The following is a 19,861-nucleotide window of genomic DNA, read 5'->3' on the forward strand; positions in this document are numbered from 1 at the left end:
AAAATGTAACTTTAAGTGCAGATATGCAGCAAGGAGTGCCAGAGATCATGGACCTGATGTTTGAATGTGCGATATATATATATATATATATATATATATATATATATATATATATAGATATATATATACATATATATATATATATATATATATATATATATATATATATACATATATATATATATATATATATATAGATATATTTATATAAAGATATGTAGATATCTATATGAATAAACATATATATATATATATACATATATATATATATATATATATATATATATATATTATGTATGTGCATATATATATATATATATATATATATATATATATATATATATATATATATACATGCGTGTAGAGGTATAGATATATATAGACACACACGCACACACACACACACACACACACAAACACACACACACACACACACACACACATATATATATATATATATATATATATACACATATATTGATATATACATACATGTATGTCTACAGATATACAGACACCTACATGTATATATAAACACAGATATACAACATAATATATATCTACACATATATAGAGATATATACATGTCTGTGTCTACATATATACAAACACACACTTTATATGTACAGATATATATATATATATATATATATATATATATATATATATATATATATGTATACACACGCCCCATATTTTTGCATCACAGTGCTGCATGCTATGTGGGAAGGGTTATCACACATATCAATCCAAACAAATATACAGCAGTAAATGTGTGCAACATGGGCAGGTATGTCAATTGTGAACCCCTTTTTGGGACCACATTGTACTTGTCTGTGAAGGTGGGATTGTGAATCCAGGTAAGGATAGCAGGTATATTTGTGGAGGTGTGCTGGGTTGGTAGGTAGAGAACAGAGCCTACAGGGGTGGTATATGACACATGTGGTGGGTAAACACCCTGGATGGTGAATGTCATCTACAATGTGGAAGCCACATGAGCCCCCATATGGAAACAATGGGACCAAGGCTCCCACCCATTGCCAGTCACAACAGTAGTTGCACGGACCTGAAGGTACCTTGGCTGGAGACCTAGCAGGAGTAGCATGTGGACCCTGTGAGTGTGTACTGAAGGCCTCAAGGTGCTGTAGCATATCCCCTTGGTATGTGTGTAGCTTCCTATGCACCAAACCCTGGACCTGACCACAGGTTACAGGATAACGCCTGTGTATGCCCTCGGGGGGACACCACCCCCTGAGGAGCTTCCACCTGAAGGTAGTGCGGACCAGTAGTTGAGGAGGCCCCAGGGTGGGTCCCACATGTGATGTGGCCTGGTAACATGGCCAGATGAGGTTGGAGAGGTGGCTCTGCTGCCAAATATCCCCTAAACATGCTACTGTGTCACTGTTAAAGAACATATGTGGGTAGTAATATTCTACACAATCCCTGAACATGTCTAAAAGCATGCATATATATTCCCAATAACACAGAATGTCAGATGTGCAGCAATCACATAGCAAGCATACCACATGCATATATGGAACCATACTGGCCCTGACAATGCCATGCATATGAATAGTCTGTAACACACTAGCAATGATAGTTTCCACACAGGGAACATAGCCACAGACACATAGCATAAAATGTGTTACAATACAATACATATATATCCCACTGTTAGTTAAGGTGTGCCATACCTATTGAGTTGTGAGAATAGTTTGTTGTTGCAGATTGGGGGGCAGAAATGCGTATTAAGAACTATGGTAACCTTGCTGTATGATTTGCTGAGACCTGTTTCCATCTTTATGTCTTTCAGGCATGATGTTCTTAGGGAGGCTTCCGTCATATTCCGCAGAAGAAATGGAGATCATCCTCAGCTACCTCAGCAATCACTATGCATTACTGTTTGGCAGGCATGCACATGAGCAACAGGAGCGGACCGCCCTGTGGAATGACCTCGTCCATAGGGTCAATGATGTTGGACACCATAACTGAAGTTATGAGCAGGTCCAGCATCGTTGCTCTGACCTGCTTTGCAATGCCTGCAGGTGTGCTGCTGCAGTAAGGGGGGAATCACCTCACAACAGGGGGGGGTCATGCAACCCACCCCCCCTGACATGCATGGAACAGCTCCTCAGCAGCCTCAGGGCACCTGCCCATACCAATATACAAGTGTCAGACAGCATGTTGGAGGTGGGTGTTACCCACACACCAGCTGAGGACTGTGCAGGTAAGACCACAGGGAACATCAGTAGACCACATTTGCATATGCATCTGTATAGGTGAAGCATCTTCATCTTCTTTTGGCTTTTCCCAGTTAGGAGTCGCCATAGTGAACCACCTGTTTCCATTTCTTCCTGTCCTCTGCATCTTGCTCTGTCATACCAACCACCTGCATGTCTTCTCTCACCAAATCCATAAACCTTACCTTAGGCCTCTATCTTCTCCTCTTACCTGGCAGCTTCATCCTTAGCATCCTATTCCCAATATACCCAGCATCCCTCCTCAGCACATGTCCAAACCAATGCAATTCCACCTCTCTGGCTTTGTCTCCAAACTGTCCAACCTGGGCTGGCTGTCTAATATACTTATTCCTAATCCTGTCTACCCTCGTCACACCGAGTGCAAGTCTTAACATCGTTAACTCTGCCATATCCAGCTCTAACTCCTGCCTGTTTGTCAATGCCACTGTCTCCAACCCATATAACATAGCTGGTCTCACTACCCTCTTGTAGACCTTCCCTTTTACTCTTACTGGTACGCGTCTGTCACAAATCACTCCTGACACTCGTCTCCACCCACTCCACCCTACCTGGACTCACTTCTTCACCTCTCTACCACACTCGCCATTACTCTGAACTCTTGATCCTAGGTATATGAACTCATCCACCTTCACCAACTCTACTCCCTGCATCCTTACCATTCCTCTATTCTCCCTCTCATTCACACACATATATGCTGTCATAGTCCAGCTGACCTTCATTCATCTCCTCTCTAGAGCATATCTCCACCTCTCCAGGGTCTCCTCAACCTGTTCCCTACTCTCACTACATATCACAATGTCATTTGCAAACATCATAGTCCATGGGGAATCCTATCTGATCTCGGCTGTCAACCTGTCCATCACCACTGCAAATAAAAAAGGGTTCAGAGCTGATCCTTGGAATAATTCCCACCTCCACCTTAAACGCATCTGCCTCCCACTGCAGATCTCACTGCTGTCACACTATCTTTGTACATATGCTGTACCACTCTTACATACTTCTCTGCCACTCCTGACTTCCTCACATAATACCCCAACTCCTCTCTAGGCACCCTGTGATATGCTTTCTCTAAGTCCAGAAAGACACAATGCAACTCCTTCTGACCTTCCCTGTACTTCTACATCAACAGTCTCAGAGCAAACATTGCTTCTGTAGTGCTCTTTCTCGGAATGAAACCATACTGCTGATCACTAATAATCACCTCCATTCTTAAACCAGCTTCCACTACTCTTTCCAATAATTTCATGCTGCGAATGATCAATATTGCCCCTCTGTAGTTACTACATCTCTGCACATCACCCTTATCCATATAATCCAGTACCAAAACACCTTTCCTCCACTCCTCCTGCATCCTCTTACATTCCAAGATTCCATCAAACATTCTGATTAATCATGCCACTGCCATTTCCCCTAAACACCTCCAAGCTTCCACAGGTATGTCATCTGGACCAACAGCCTTTCCATTCTTCATCCTCTTCATAGCTATCTGTACCTCTGCCTTGTAGAGCATGCATATCTGATATGTCATAACTATTGTTTGTTGATGCATAGTAGTAATAAACAGATGTGCATAAGTGCTAGTATTGTGGACTTGTACTGTTGATGTACTGTAATACTACACCCACCCTGTAGCAATGCCACAGCTGTGGCCACTAACATTGCATCTCTCACACTCTTATGCAGGTCCCTCCAGTATACCACTATGGCAGCAGCCTGTAGCTGGTGAGTATGGTTTATGTTGATGCTTACCAATACACTGGGCATGTACTGGCTATGCTATATGCCATGCACACATCTAACACACCTACCCTTAATGCATGCTGTACATGTTCATTTATTGTTGCTATTACATGCACTGCATCACAGTGGTGTCCATGATGGGATATTGGAAAGGTATGTCAGATGCCTGCTGGATAAGTAATGTCCTCTCATTGTGAAATTTGTCCACAGGGATTAACATAATGGTGGCACACACAGACCACATTAGGGACATATGTGAAACATCACCCCTGTACAGTACACCAATAGTTTATATACCAGTATTACAATGGCAACTGTTACAGATGTATACTATGGCATAATGTATTAGTGTGGTCCACATTATTAGCTGGGACTTGGCCGTAACACGTGCTGTTCAGTGTATGGGACACTGCAAACTGACACACATGCATAGCCCCTACTTGTCAAGTATCTGCAATAAGCCTAAAGGTGGGGAGGGGGTGTCAGCATGACACACCAGTGCACTGCAGCAGGGAGCCAAAAGGATGGTGTATCTGCACACAGACTGGGTCAGTAACTGTGGCAGACATAACTCTAGACCCACAGAAATAGTGACGGCAATGGGTGAACACCAAGGGGTGTGCATATGAGTAGACCTTGCAATCATGCAGAGTTGGGGAACATGTGTAGGGCAGACTGACCATACACAAACAGATGCAGATGGGCCATGCTAGTATACCCCTGACAGGAATAGTGACTGCTGTAGTACACATAACAATGGGTGCAACAAAACGTCATGATAACCATGTGCACACATAGGCACACACACGACTGTATGCAATGTGGTTAACATCTGCACACCTAACACCTTTAGTAGACACTGCATGTGGATGTACAGGACATATGGCACATATCAGGCTCATGTACTGTTAATATATGTAGCAATGTTGTCCCATGGCAAATCAAGGAATGGTGCATCACACCAATAACAGTGTGTGGACTCCTCATAGCCACGGTATGATCTGGCAGTTGTCAGTGTAATACTGTTGGATTGTTCATACATGGTCTGCTAATGTTGAAAGCTGTAAACCATACATCAAGTATTCACAACTGACATCTGACCACACATCATCCCAGGCATGTTTTGCTGGAAACCATAGGGTCTGTGAGCATTACAGCTGACATAACTGACACAGTACTACACATTCAGCAATGGGATGTACACCTGTGAGTCATGGTGCACAATGCATGGCAGGGTGCATAACAGGTGCACAGCAAAACTGTGTACATGGGTGCAGTGTTCCCCAGGGGAAGAGGTATCACCTACTAACACAGGCCATGCCTCACACACATGTATACTGTTGCTACCATGGATTGACTATAGCTGCACTACATGCTGTTGTGTACCGTACGTTATTCATGTTGACAGATGGGTAATGGGAGGACTGTGTGTACTATCATTGTGCAACCTCACCTGTATGTGCATCTGTGTGTGTGTCTCTGTGTTGGTGGGTGTTCATGTCATCTGTAGGTTCAATGTGGTGTAGAGGAGGGAGGATGCTGCATGTAGGATGTGTGTGTGCATGTGTGTGTGGTTGTGTGGGTGTCCATGTATGCACATGTGTGACTGTGGAGTTTATGATATGGCAGTACTTCCCTTTGTGATAATGTAGTACATGGACATGGGCTGACACAAGACACAGCAGGAATACTTGTCTGATATGTAATCACAGGACAGCTGATGGTCTAATAAGGTCTGTAGCATGTGACATGCATTGGGAGGGAAAGTAGATACCTGGTATACCCTCAATATCGCATACAGCAGGGAGGCGAATGACAACCCATGAAGGCAGCACTACAGATGCATTGGGGAATTACTAGACAACAGCAGGGAGTGTATACATATATCACAGTCGTCACATGATAGGTTGATTGAGCAGCATGTCAGACATGTACTGAGCAATCTTTACACATGACATTACAATATGTGACATTATGAAGGGAATGTATCAGGCCCTCACATATAGGGGCCAAGCTCACAAAGTCCCAACATACACAGGGTGAACACTGAATGATAGCAGTGAGGCCATGTAAACAGTACTACACTCAGGTCATGGAGTTAATGCAGTAACAGGTCTTGTGTTGTGGTCACTTTTGTAGGCATTTAGAGGAATGAGACATTAATGAGTGGCATTAATGAGTGGATGTCACCAGACGTAATGCATGATGGGCAACTTAAGAGAATACACGTAGGACTGTCTGTAGCATCACAGATAGGTAGGTATTTATGTGGAGTGTGTGTGTGTGTGTGTGTGTGTGTGTGTGTGTGTGTGTGTGTGTGTGTGTGTGTGCGTGTGTGTGTATGTATTATTATGTAATGCTGGACAGGTCTTAAAGTGCATTTCCTTTTATCCCCCACGTGTGGCAAGGTGGGTCAGGGTCACTCCTGCAGACAACCTAATGTTGGTGTGCACATAGACACTGACGATGATGATACCATGAATGAGGCACAGGTGGGTTAGTCAAGGGTCGACACAGCACCGTTTAATATCCTCATCTTAGCCACCCCTCCCCACACACATTTCAGTGCATATACATGCCCCATTACCAGTGGCCATAGCTGAGGGACAGTTGGCAGTTAGTGGCAGTGCACAGGGTAGTGTGGTGACCATGCCAGCTGTTTCTGTTCACAGCAGGCATAGCCAGATGTCTGGCAGGCCACCACATAGGCGGATGAGCCAGAGTGCTTGTGATAGGGCTACTGGTCATCCTGCCCTTGGCAGAGGTGCAACAACTGGTACCACCAGGTGCATGTTTCAGGCTGTCATGGAGGCACAGGCATGTATAGAAATGTACAACAGACAGGGCCTGAGGCTACAGAGTGCTGCCTACTCATCTGTAAGTGACAACATCCGTGAACTTGCTGCTGCACTCTGTGAACTGAACGAGATCATGGATAGACGGTGGGGTAAGGTGGTGGGCCTCCTTGACCGTGGTATGTCTGTGCTTGAAAACCTGGTGGGAGTGGTGTGACAGCCGTGCGGATGTAGGCCAGAAACAACAACATCTGGCAGTCAACATGGACGTGCTAGAACACCAAGCTACTCGCATACTGGAAATAGCCGCACCAGCACATCACTGGGGGTGCTGTCCACACCTCACCAAAGCAGGCCTCATGTACATGGCCTTGGCCAGTCCCAGGCAGGACATGGTTCCATCGGACATCTGTCATCATCAGGGGAGAGCAGCACCTCAAGGCCTGTACTTGCACGTGCCATGGAACCCCTGGCAGTCACAGTCAGTGTGTCCATGGCCGGAGGTGTTGAACTGCACACCCTGGCAGGTATGGTCTTCAGCTGTCCAAAAACACCTGTATGGGCAGCCACATGGCAGAACTGTGTGAATGCATACCCACACACTATACAAACATACGTAGGGGAATCCCATACCAACACGCACCACATCACCACACCCCGTCCAAATAGTTAAACCCCTCACCCACACACATGTTGTCAAATGTATGGACCACCCTCGGCCTCTGGCAAACCAGCAACACACCCTGTGCATATGATGATGCCTGGGTCACATCCCTGTCATCCATAACATCGATGCAGGGACAGGCTAATATGGTTCTGATGCACACGGTGACTGTAATACAGTTCAGCAATGTACTGCAGTGTAACATGTTGTCAGGAGTAATGTGTAATGCATACATGTCAGGTAGTGTAGCCATCCAGCTATGATGCATGTCAGCTGTTAGTAACACTGGGTGATTGTGATCTCCATAATGGAATCCATTTGTGTTGTAGGTGTACATGTGTCAGAAGGAGGATGGTCTGCAGTCATATTCCACAAGGGTTATGGCACTGTAGTGACATCATGGCTGTGACTTATCCAGAGTACAGTTGCATGCATGTCACAGGATTGTCTAACAGTTATTGCCTGTGCCACATAGGAGGTGACCAGCTGGGACATGTATAATCTGCTACCGTATGTATACCCATCCACATACACGCACACTCTTACATGGCAACACTGTGACTAGATCCCTACCTAGGTATGTAGTGCTACTGAACTGTGTGGCTTTCATTGCACACACCACACAACATTTAGGGTGAGGTGTGTACTTGGTTACATGTTATATGCAGAACATCCACAGACATGTACAATATGGTAATGGTGGATGTAATGGTCATATATGGACAATACATAGTGTGACATACCATCATAGAAACATTGACAGACACATAACAGGCATACACACATCCAAGAGACCTGGGCGTATTGGTGCTAACTAACTAGTCCATGTGACCAATGTGTCACAGGTAGGCTGTACACAGCACGTGTGTAACTGGGCTGTATTGTGGTTTCAGTTACCTGTATGGTTGATGGTGACAGTGGTCATGATAAAGTGGTACATGGGGTATATACCAGGTGTATCATGGTGTATTGGCAGTGTACACATCACCCAAATCCCCTAGTGGTTATTGTATGCACTGGAATCCATGATGACACTCTGACATACTGACTATCACACATTGCCCATGACTGCAATACAACCCATTGTATATCACAACAGTGATACTACAGGGATATGCATCTACTGCATATGCCACAGGCATAGTAGTGTGCTGCATTGTCATAGCTCACCTACTGGGGGGGACAACACTATCTGTAGTACTGTGTGGCAATGTGTAGTGTAATAAGAGTATGTGGCCTCAGAATGGTATACCCTACAGATATGCAGACATGCACACATACACACACTTGCCAGACCTCAATGGGTTTCACATGCCTATTGACCCATTTGTATGACACTGTTGTGCTGGTAATGCATGGCTCATGTAGCCATTAGGGTCACGAGTGTAACAGGGTACATGTCATGTCCAACACAGCAGCAGCAACATCTGACTATGTCAATGGGTGTTGAGGTGGTTATGAAGGCTGTCATGGAGTTCTGACCTACAAGTGTACTAACACACAGACACTGCTATCCTCAGCAATGTACACATGTGTCAGTACTGTGGTGCATTGCTGTAGGTGGTCATAGCTGTGTCCATGGCTGTTGTCCATGGGGAGATGGGTTGTGTAGGGGTTGTGTGTACATTGGTATCATGCTACCTGCCATGTGCCAGCAGGCAATCTATCGACAGACACCACTTTGGTGACCATCAGGGTGAGAGTGACATGCATCAGCTAATCCTCGGGGTGCCTTCTGCACATGGCCACTGAAGTGATCCAGTTGAAATATATGCAACATGTATTACTACGCATGCTTAGTGCCTGTGTTGGAGACCTGTACCCAAGCATGCTCTTTTGACTGTGATAGTGTAGTATAGGTACCCGTGGTAGGTGTTCCATACAGGTTGTGTCTCCTATATGTGCCAGTTAGTACACAGCTGGGCAGACATGTCAATGTCAATCAAGCATAGGTTGTTTGTACATATCCCAGCTGGATACATGCCATCTACACACCTGAAGAGGGACTCACAGACATCAGCTTGGAAAGTAGCTATGCAGTAGGATGAATGCGTTGACAGATGGATGTTTGACAACAATATGTATGCCAGTACTAAATGTTGTACCTCCTGAGTAACATGTTCTGTATAGACAGTACTCTACAGTGGCATTCCACATGTGTGATCATTATCCAGTAGGGGATATACATGGTGACACAGCCCACGCATCAGGAACACAGCACTGAGGCCTCAGAGTCCAGCTATGCCTGTAGGTGTGCTTGTTGGCAGTAGTACTTTTAGCACTTTACTCTTGCCTGGGACAGCCCTGTCAAAAGTAGCACCGCCATGTTACACTAAATGCCAGTGTGACAGCATGTATCCTGGGTTACTACCCCTGCATGTAACACATTCATATGGATAACAGTGCTGTGCAGGTCTCATATCCTTGTGTGTTCCAGACATGACACTCACACCCTTTGCTACTGTACTGACAGCACATAGACGCATGTATTGTACATGGCATTACATACACTTATTACAGATGTCAGTACCCAGGATTTGACATGGCTTTGTATATTAAGCAGAGATTGTCTCTGAGTATACGATATGCCACAGAGTACAGCTGGAGGTTTTTGAGATGGTCAGCATAGGGCATGTGCTTTAGGTCTATGATACTTTTAGTGATGTATTTCTCTGGCCTTTGCAGCTGTTGGAGATGTCATGTGAGGTACATGCCAAATGGGGCATTGTACTCTATAATGTGTATAATCAGGGATGAGTACAGTGGGACAACTACCTCTGTTTTCCTGGATGAAAAGCCATTAGTGATGAGGTGTACCACATAGAAGGATCACCTCACTGTTGTGGCAATGTGGTTATTGAATGTGTCACCACTGTTCACCTGTGTCCCTAAGTCTGTCATCACACCTTTGGTGTTTAGTGTACTGCCATCTATGTGGTAATTCATGGGTACATGGTATTTCCCAGAGGGGATAACCACACATTTCTGCCCATTAAGCTTGAGCCCATGGCTCTGGCACAAAGCATCTGTTTCTGTAATGCCCTTTAGTAGAATACCCACATCATTTGGGGATTCAACAGTGGTCCTGGTTTGCAGTCATCTGTTAACTTTGTTAGACAGGGTCCCATAGTGTTTGCATGTACTTCAGAGAAGTAGAGACCAAACATGAGCAGTCCCAGGATTGAACACTGAGATACTCCACTTGTCACTTGTTTGCAGCTGGTATTGGAGTCCGATAACTTTACAGTGTGTATTCTGTCAGTAAGCCAGTTGGCAACCCATCGTGTGATATAGAAATGTATGGCCAGCTTAGTACATTTATCTATGTTTCCAAAGTGGGAGATGGTGCCAAAGGCCTTGGTGAGGTCCAGATAGGCTGTGTCGCCCATCTTACACCCTTCCACAGCTCTGGAGACTGATTCAAAGAAGTCATTCAGGTTCTGGAGACATGATTGGCCATTCATTAGGCCAAACTAGGTGGGGTCCAGTGTTTGAGGCTTGCCAAAGCCTTCGTTTATATGTTCCATTATAATGCATTCCATGCCCTTGCAGATCAGGCTCGACAGACTGGTGGGACGGTAGTTTGCGGGATCCAAGGTGGATCCCCCCTTATGGAATGGGATAACTGTAGCTGTGTGCCACTCAGTGGGCACGAAGCTTGAGGTGAGGCTATGATTACAAATAACACATAGTTGAGGTGCAAGTTCATTTTGTAGTTCATGTAGTACACAGCCTGGAATGTCATCTGTTTCCATGGACACTGTATTCTTAGCTGTGGAGAGTGTGGTTTCTACCTGTGTGGCCATGATTACTTGTATTTTGCAATATGTTGGTATTGAGATGGGCCCTTTAGGGGGTGAGAGGGGTGTGAATGTGGCAGTACATTGATCTGCCAAGATATTGGCAAAATTCTTGGGATCAGTATATTTAATGCCATTCTGTTGTAGCTCAGATCAGTTCTGAGCATTGCCAGTTAGATTCTGGACATAACGATAGAATGGCTTGTTGTTGTCTTTGGAATCTGTGGCTATTTCATATATGTAACTAGCTTTGGTGGATTCTATGAGGGGATTTCAGCGTCTTACTGAGGCTGGTAAGGTAGTTGTTTGCATCCTGGGAGTATCCCCCTGTCTTCAACAGTCTCTTCCTTCTGTTGTACAGTTTGTTTATGTCAGGGGTCCACCATATTGGTTGTCTTTGTTTGGAGGGGGACATCCTGGTTCTATTTGTGATGGCACAATACATGCACGAGTGGATGTGCTCACACAGTGCCTCACTGTAAGATTCAGCAGTTGGTCTATCATCTCCCATCTCCATGGGTATACACAGTTTCTCAAGTATGACTTGAGTAGCATGAAGAGGATTTTTATGGGGGTGTCCTTCCTGGGGTTTGCGGGTGGGATGCGGATGTCGGCAGTGAATAGCTTATGATCAGACTTGACCAATGAGGGGGTGACCACTGGTGTGGAGCATCTATCTCCCATGTTGGTAATGACCAGGTCTAGGATATTGGAGCCCCTGGTTGGACAACGGATTACTTGATCCAGGGTGTTGGAATCCATGACCTCCAAGAACCACTAGGGAAAGCCATTGTTACCTGAATAGTTCTCCCAGTTAATGACAGGGTAGTTTGAATCACCCAGTATGTTTTTTTTTGGCTGTATCTCAATAATTCCAGTATGTTTAGTAAGGTGTAGTGAGGATCAGTTTGGATTGCAGTCTTACCTGGTGTTAGTTGCATCAGGGAATATTCAGATGTATTGTGTTGGGAACCAGCCTGGATGTGTGAATAACCTTGTTAAATATGAACACTCCTCCTCCTGTAGTGTTGTGGTCTTGTTTTGATTGCCAAAATGTGTGGCAACAGTGGTAGCCTGGTATTGTAGGGGTGCTCTCTGGAGCATTAAACCAGGTCTCAGTTACTGGGCAGATACCGATGTTCTCCATTTGTAGGTGTGCCTTGAGAGAGTTCATGTTTAGGATAAGACTTCAAGCTTTGAGTACCATTACCTTCAGTTCTGAATGCTTGTATCTTTTACATTGGTGGTTTTGTCCTTTGAACCTTGCATAGAAAAGGCACTATGGGGGTGCAAGAGCATTAGCCAGTAACCTGAATCCCAGGGGCAACAGGTGCAGACCATCTCTTGCAATGCATTGTGATTTGTCATTCATGTCATCCCAGGCAGACATATACTGGATCCCCTTTGGATGACATCAGAAGCTTAGCCAAATGTTGAAGTCATTGCTGTGTATATGTATATATGTGAGTGTTTACATGAATATATATGCACATATATATTTCCATATATGTACATTTATATCTATATGTCCATATATCTATGTGGATATGTATATGTGTATATATCTATATAGATATATGGATAAATATGTACACATATATGTTTACCATATGTCCAGAACATGGAGTGGAGTCCTACCTCAACAACAATAGTCCCAACCGTTTAGTGCAAGGGGATGTCATGGATGTATTGCAGGTATATATGTAGACTGTTGCTACTGTAACAGGGGTTGTCTTAAAATACATGTCGGGTATGGGAGGTCACATCTGCTGCAGACATGTGCATCATTGCCTACAAACAGACATCCTAAGGACATCATAGTACAGTACCACTGCTAGTACAGCAATGATCCTGTAGACTACATCAGGGATATGACCAATATATGTGGATAGTCTGGCACTCTGTGGGAAGTCCTGAAGTGTACACATGTCCCCTTCTTGCAAATGGTGTGTTAACATATGGACCACGCCTCACAATGGGGATGTGACTAGCCATGTACATGGGTATATCACGACAATACTGGACTACATATGCACACACAGTGTATGCACACACACACGCCAGTCTCTTCTGACGCATAATACCTGGTGGTGCAGAGGTCACATGGCCACATACTACCCAGTAGATACTGACATACATCTGTATAGCACACCACTGTTTTGTCAGAAATACACAACAGTTATGGTGGCCTGCAGCAGTATGTCTAGCAAATAAATGGACATAACAGCACACTGGGTAATTACACTAGGCTGCTAGGCATGTCACTAAGCACTGTGCAAACTACAGGCAGACTGCCACAACACTGGACTATATTTTGTATGGGAGAATACACATGTACCTGCGATTATAGTGGGCTCCACAAGCAGGTCATAGCACAGTGTGGCAGACACCTGTGTGAGTGCATACCCACATCCAATGTCAACCCAGCCACAGACACATGTGATACACAAACTTAATATGACACTATAATGACTGTCTGTTAAACACCATCCTCATATGTGCCACTCACACAGTAATCCTACATACATTGGTCATGGCGCAGTGTGGTCCGATGGCTGTCTATGGTATGGGACACGTGTGTCTGGCCCTACAGACATGTGAGTCAGTAGGGTACCATACACTGGAGCAGCATGTAACATCAGATAGAACAGGACCATTAGCAATGGCATGTACCACAGTCTGTGCACAGCCCAAGGTACATATGCACAATACACATACTGACATCAATAACCCTAACTTGGGGTTCTGCACCCTGTAGCTCTGGAGCCACATGTGGCTCTTACAACCCACTGTAGTTGCTCCCTGTACCTCTGAGGATTAATGGCCACCCTACTGCACCCCCCACACACACACACACACACACACACACACACACACACACACACACACACACACACACACACACACACACACACAGATCAAGCATTCCCAACATACGACCACAATTATGGATGTACATCAGGTATTGTTCTTATACACTTAGTCCTTTTATATTTAGTATAACTATATGTGTAACCTTATATGCTCTGTTATCTTCATTTTAGGGGTCAAATAGCAGATGTGGCTCCCGATTACTTTCATTTGGTGTGGGAGGGGCCATACATGGCTGTCTGGATAGTGAAGGTTGCGGACCCCTGCCCTATGTACACAGACCACAGTACTGTACACACAACCACAGAATGTCCAAATAATGTCCTCAGAAACACCACTACTATACACAGTATGTCCGGCAGTCTGTTATCTGACTGGCTTGCTATCGGGTATGATGTCAATGAATAATGGTGTACAGAACATATGCACCATATATATGTGGGCTTCATCTGCACAACACATGTGTGCCCCTCTGCAGTCTAGAGGTCAGTGTATGTAACAGTGTTATATGCCCCTGTAAATCAGTCTGTTGGGTGGGGCATGCACCATAACTCTCCTAGGGTGTTACAACATGTGAGGTATACCAGTATTCAGCTGGCTTAAAGTATACGGATGTACATTACCATACAGTTCACCTTGTGAACATTGCTGGCCTACTCCTTACTGCCATATGGGCTCTTCTGTTTGTCAATGTGATTGTTATGATTGCAGGTGTGCATTGCTATGTAATAGATACCTCCCATTGTGTCAACCTAGGTATTTTCCCCCTAGGGGTTGCGTACACAGTGTATTTAGAGGCTGTTGGGCTGTACATCTGCATTACTTACTGTTGAATTATGTTTATCCTGTGGCCCAGTCTGTCTTTCCTGCTGTACTACGTGAAGGCCTTAGCGTGGACACCAACATATGTTATGCTTTTGGAAATGATCTCTTTGAGAGTTGCATTCATCTGTTTGTATTTATTTCAAAGTCTACACAGCTATATGACGTGGCATATACCACTGTAATAGTGCACAAATAAACCTTTAAAATGTATGCAAACCTGTGTGTGGTGTTACATCCTTTGACTTCTCTGTAGGTATATATATATGTTTCAGGCAACAATTGTCATTTGTATGGGTGACTCATACACTATCCATCTGATGATGTTGCAAATGTAGGGATACTGGCTGGTCAGTGTGGTGTGCACCCACTAATTATGTATCATCCTAGATGTACCTCTGTGTGTGTATGTGTACTTACACACACACACACATACACACACACATATATCTATATATATATATATATATATATATGTATATATAGACATATATATGTATCTGCATACCTGTGTCTGTGTATATGTATCTTAGGAATGTTTATTGCTTACACATTGTACATTCACTGTGGTAGCCAGATTGTACTGTATGATATGTTATCAATACCAGCCTCACATCATTCAGGTGGCATGGCTTACTGTTAACATCTTGTGGCCTAACACCCAACTCTCACCTGAAAAAAAGAAATGGGCAATCTGTTCCCACAAAAAATCTCACCCCATACATAGCTGTCCATTCTGCACACACACCCACTGGACACATGTAATCTGGTCTAATTGGCATCACAACTTATTTTTGTTGACCTCACCCCCTCCTAGGAGTGTGTGTCCAAAGCTACCTCTAAATTCAGTGTATATGCACAGCTGCTGCTGTAGAAGAAATGGGCAGCTATGGACCTTCCCTACACCCTTCCTGCACATCCATGGCTATTTTCCCTACTGTATTTCCCTCTTTGTGCCCCTCTTTTCACCACTTTCCTAACAACCTCTTTTTCTTTTCTTTTGAAGAAATTAGCGTTATGGGGAAATGCACATGTACCTGCATATATAGCAGGCTGTACAGGCATGTCACAGCACAGGGTAAGATACACCTGTGTGAAAGTGCATAACCACAACCAATGAGAACAGAGCCACAGCCACATATGGCACCTAATATTACAGTATATGGACTATCTGTTCAACACCATCCTCATATGTGCCACTCACACACTAACCCTACATATACTGGGCTGCTACACAGTTTGGTCTGATGGCTGACTGTGGTATGGAGCATGTGTCTGTATGGCCCTGCAAACATGTAAGCCAATATGGTAACATACAGTGGAGCAGCATGTAACATCAGATAGGACGGGACCTAGGATGATGAAAACTACCACAGTCTATATGCAGGCCAAGGTACATATTAACAATATACCCACTGTCGACATTCACCATAAGTACACAGACCTCAGTACTGTACAAACAACCATAGTATGTCTAGGTTATGTCATCAAATATAACCCCTACTGTACATAACATGTGTAGCAGTCTGATATCTCACTGGCTTATCAGATAAGATGACACGAATTATGGTGTACAGCACATATGCACCTCTTCATGTACGACATATGTGCAAAGGTTGACAGAGTTGGGGCTGGAAGCACATACACAGGGCCAGTATTGAGATGTTGCTGTGATAATCTCATACATTTACTGTTGTAACAGGGTTTGTTGCAACATATGTCCTATGAGGGATATGAAGTCAGTAACTGTCACGGCTTTCACTATCTACAGACTGCAATCCTCACACTACCTTCTGCAATCCACAGATAGATGCTCCATGGGTTTCCCATGAAACCAAAGGCACAACATACTGCCCAGTCTGCAGATGACCTTGCAGATGGGAATTCCTCATAAACATGGAACTGACATGGCAGGAATTGAGACATGTAGGATAGCCATATCCACACACACACTGTTAAACCAACATTACTCCAAATGCAGTATAGCAGCACTTGCAGTCTGTAGTCAGGTCAGGCACATCCCCCTCCTGTATCTTGCCCTGTGTCCACAGTGTATGTTGTTAGAGGTAAATCCCCAATCCATCTGAGATGCTGTTTTTCAAACAACGATCTAGTTCCTGCTCACAGTGAATGAAAAGGGCCAATAGGAAGATGATGTTCCTAGATAGTGGAGTGTGTTTCCATGCAATTGGCTATGGGGATGTTACCACAGCTGTTCCACATGCAATCAGCTAGGGGAGGGCTGCAATTCATGTAGAGGCCATCAGCTGATCATGAGCATTACTTAAAATACACATGCTGCTGCCTAAGCAGAGCAGGCGTAGGTCTCCACATCTTCCAGAGTGGGAGTGGGAGAGGCAGACAGAGGCAAAGACAAGTCAGGGAGGGGTGGGAGAGTAAAACCTAAGCATGTTTGTGTCACACACCTACTAGCACAGGGGATCAAACCCTGATGACTATGTAGTGCTTTCATAGTTCTATGCAGTTATTGGATGCACCACATGGGTTACCTGTTGTGGAGCCCTCAGAACATATATGTGATGGCGAGTGACATCTGCAACAGGGATGCAGTAGTTATACATAGGTGATGTACAAGTGCATGTCCAATTGAACAGGTGCCAGCATCAACACAGCCACACTCTCACAGGGATGCACACACACTGACACACTTGGCAGGGCCAGGATTAAAACTCATCAGTAGTGGGATAGCCACAGCACATCACTGTGCAGATATCACATGCACCACATGGGTCATACGGAGGTTGTATGGAATACGGGTATGGGGAGGTGTTTTTTATATCAGACAACATGCTTCAGTATGCCAATGGGGGGTGTAGTGAGTGTGGATGTGAACATATGCACCATACAACACACACACACAAAACACACAGGATGCCAGTACTGACATGTATGGATGCATGTCTGCATGGGTGTGTGATGATCAGCTGTGCCAGATGGCTATACAAGGCTAGGCGATGGGCATCCCTTGGCATCAGGCCACATGACAATGGGCTGCATTGTGGCTCAGGGCTGTGGTTTCTGCATTTGTCCACACAGGTGGGTATTGTATGCACTATCCAGTCACCTGGGTGACTATTGTGTGTGGCCAATGTTGTGCACCACTTGCATCTATGTGTTCCTTAGTCCATGATATGGATGGTGTCTGGGATGTGCATTGCTCCCTACACAGAACATGAAACACACACAAAACATCCGCAACTGACATGTGTGGGTATAGTACCTCTAACAGAGATCTATATTACACTACAGCATGGAGCTGTTATAGGATGCACCACAGGGATTACTAGAGAGCTCCTTCCCCAAAGGTGTATTTCACAATGAATGACATCGGTAGGATTGCCAAAGTAGGACATTTGAATTGTAGTGAGTGTGACTAGCCTATAATGCATTACTCCATACACAGTCATTGAAACACACACAAAACATCCAGAACTGCCATGGGTGGGGATGAAACCCTACCGCAGTTGTAAATCACACAACAGCAGTATGCAGTTATGGCATGTGCTACAGAGATTACTGGGTTACTACCTTCCCAGAGGTGTATTTCTAGGTGGGTGACATCAGCAGCCTTGCCAAAGGTGAGCATATGAATTTTAGGGAGTGTGAGTACTCTAAGAAACATTGCTCTCTACACAAACAGGGTCAGACAGACACACATACACACTTGCCATGTCTGGGGTTAGAACATCTACCTAACTACTTTATCACACTACAGCATTACGCAGTTACAAGACACCTTACGGGGATTACTGGGCTACACCCTTCCCAGAGGTGTATTTCTAGGTGGATGACATCAGCAGCCTTGCCAAAGTTGAGTATATGAATTGTAGGGAGTGTAAGTACCCTAAAAAGCATTGATCTCTACACCGATTGACACACACACTTGCCATGTCTGGGATTAGAACACCTACCTAACTACTTTATCACACTACAGCAATGTGCAATTACAGGACACATTATGGAGATTACTGGGCTACAACCTTCCCAAGGGTGTATTTCTAGCTGGAGGGCATCAGCAGCCTTGCCAAAGTTGAGCATTTGAATTGTTGGTAGTGTGACTACCCTAAAAAGCATTGCTCTCTACACAGTCAGACAGACATGCACACAAAGTTGTCAAGTCTGGGATTAGACCTCCTACCTAACTAGTTTATCACACTACAACAGTACGCAGTTATGGGACACACCACAGTGATTATTGGGCTACAACTCTCCCAAAGGTGTATTTCACATTGGATGAACTCAGCATTCTTGTCATAGTAGGGCTATGGGGAGGGCAGAGTCTGTGCATGGGCCATATCCCATTCATCTAGGGGTAGACACACCACATGCGGGCACACACAGGGTCATATTTCACAGGTATGTGTATACAGCTACTAGATGACTACTTCCTTGTACAGTCATGTTGCACAGCTGGCATGTGCACCACATAGTCTGTCATGCTGACAGATACTGGTGGCTAATATCTGCAGTGAGTGACATCTGCACCTCATGTGTTTGGGTGCCTTTGGCTGTGTGCTGGATGGGACAGGACTGGATTGCTCCTTGTCACAGTCACCCTCTTCCACACATCTATGTCCATCTACCTTTGGCTTATTATAGTGTGTTGTCCTTACATATATGTCTGTATTCCTATCCACTGTGTGTGCAAAGCATGAGTGGTGCATACTGAGGAGTGTCTGCACTAACAACTGCGACTGCCATATATGTCTGGTCCGCTGGTTTTTGCAGACATGGCCTTCATGTGTTTAAGTGTGTGAGCATGCCCAGTATGACCTTCCAGTATGTTGTTGACTGACATTGCCTTTATTTCTCTAAGTGTGTCAGCATGCCCAGTATGGCCGTCTGTATTGCATATGTGGATCGAGTCCAGGTAGTTTGTACTGCAAT

The sequence above is a fragment of the Protopterus annectens genome, chromosome 3.part0 (assembly GCF_019279795.1).
Source record: "Protopterus annectens isolate FY-2018-M chromosome 3.part0, PAN1.0, whole genome shotgun sequence".
Lineage (NCBI taxonomy): Eukaryota > Metazoa > Chordata > Ceratodontiformes > Protopteridae > Protopterus > Protopterus annectens.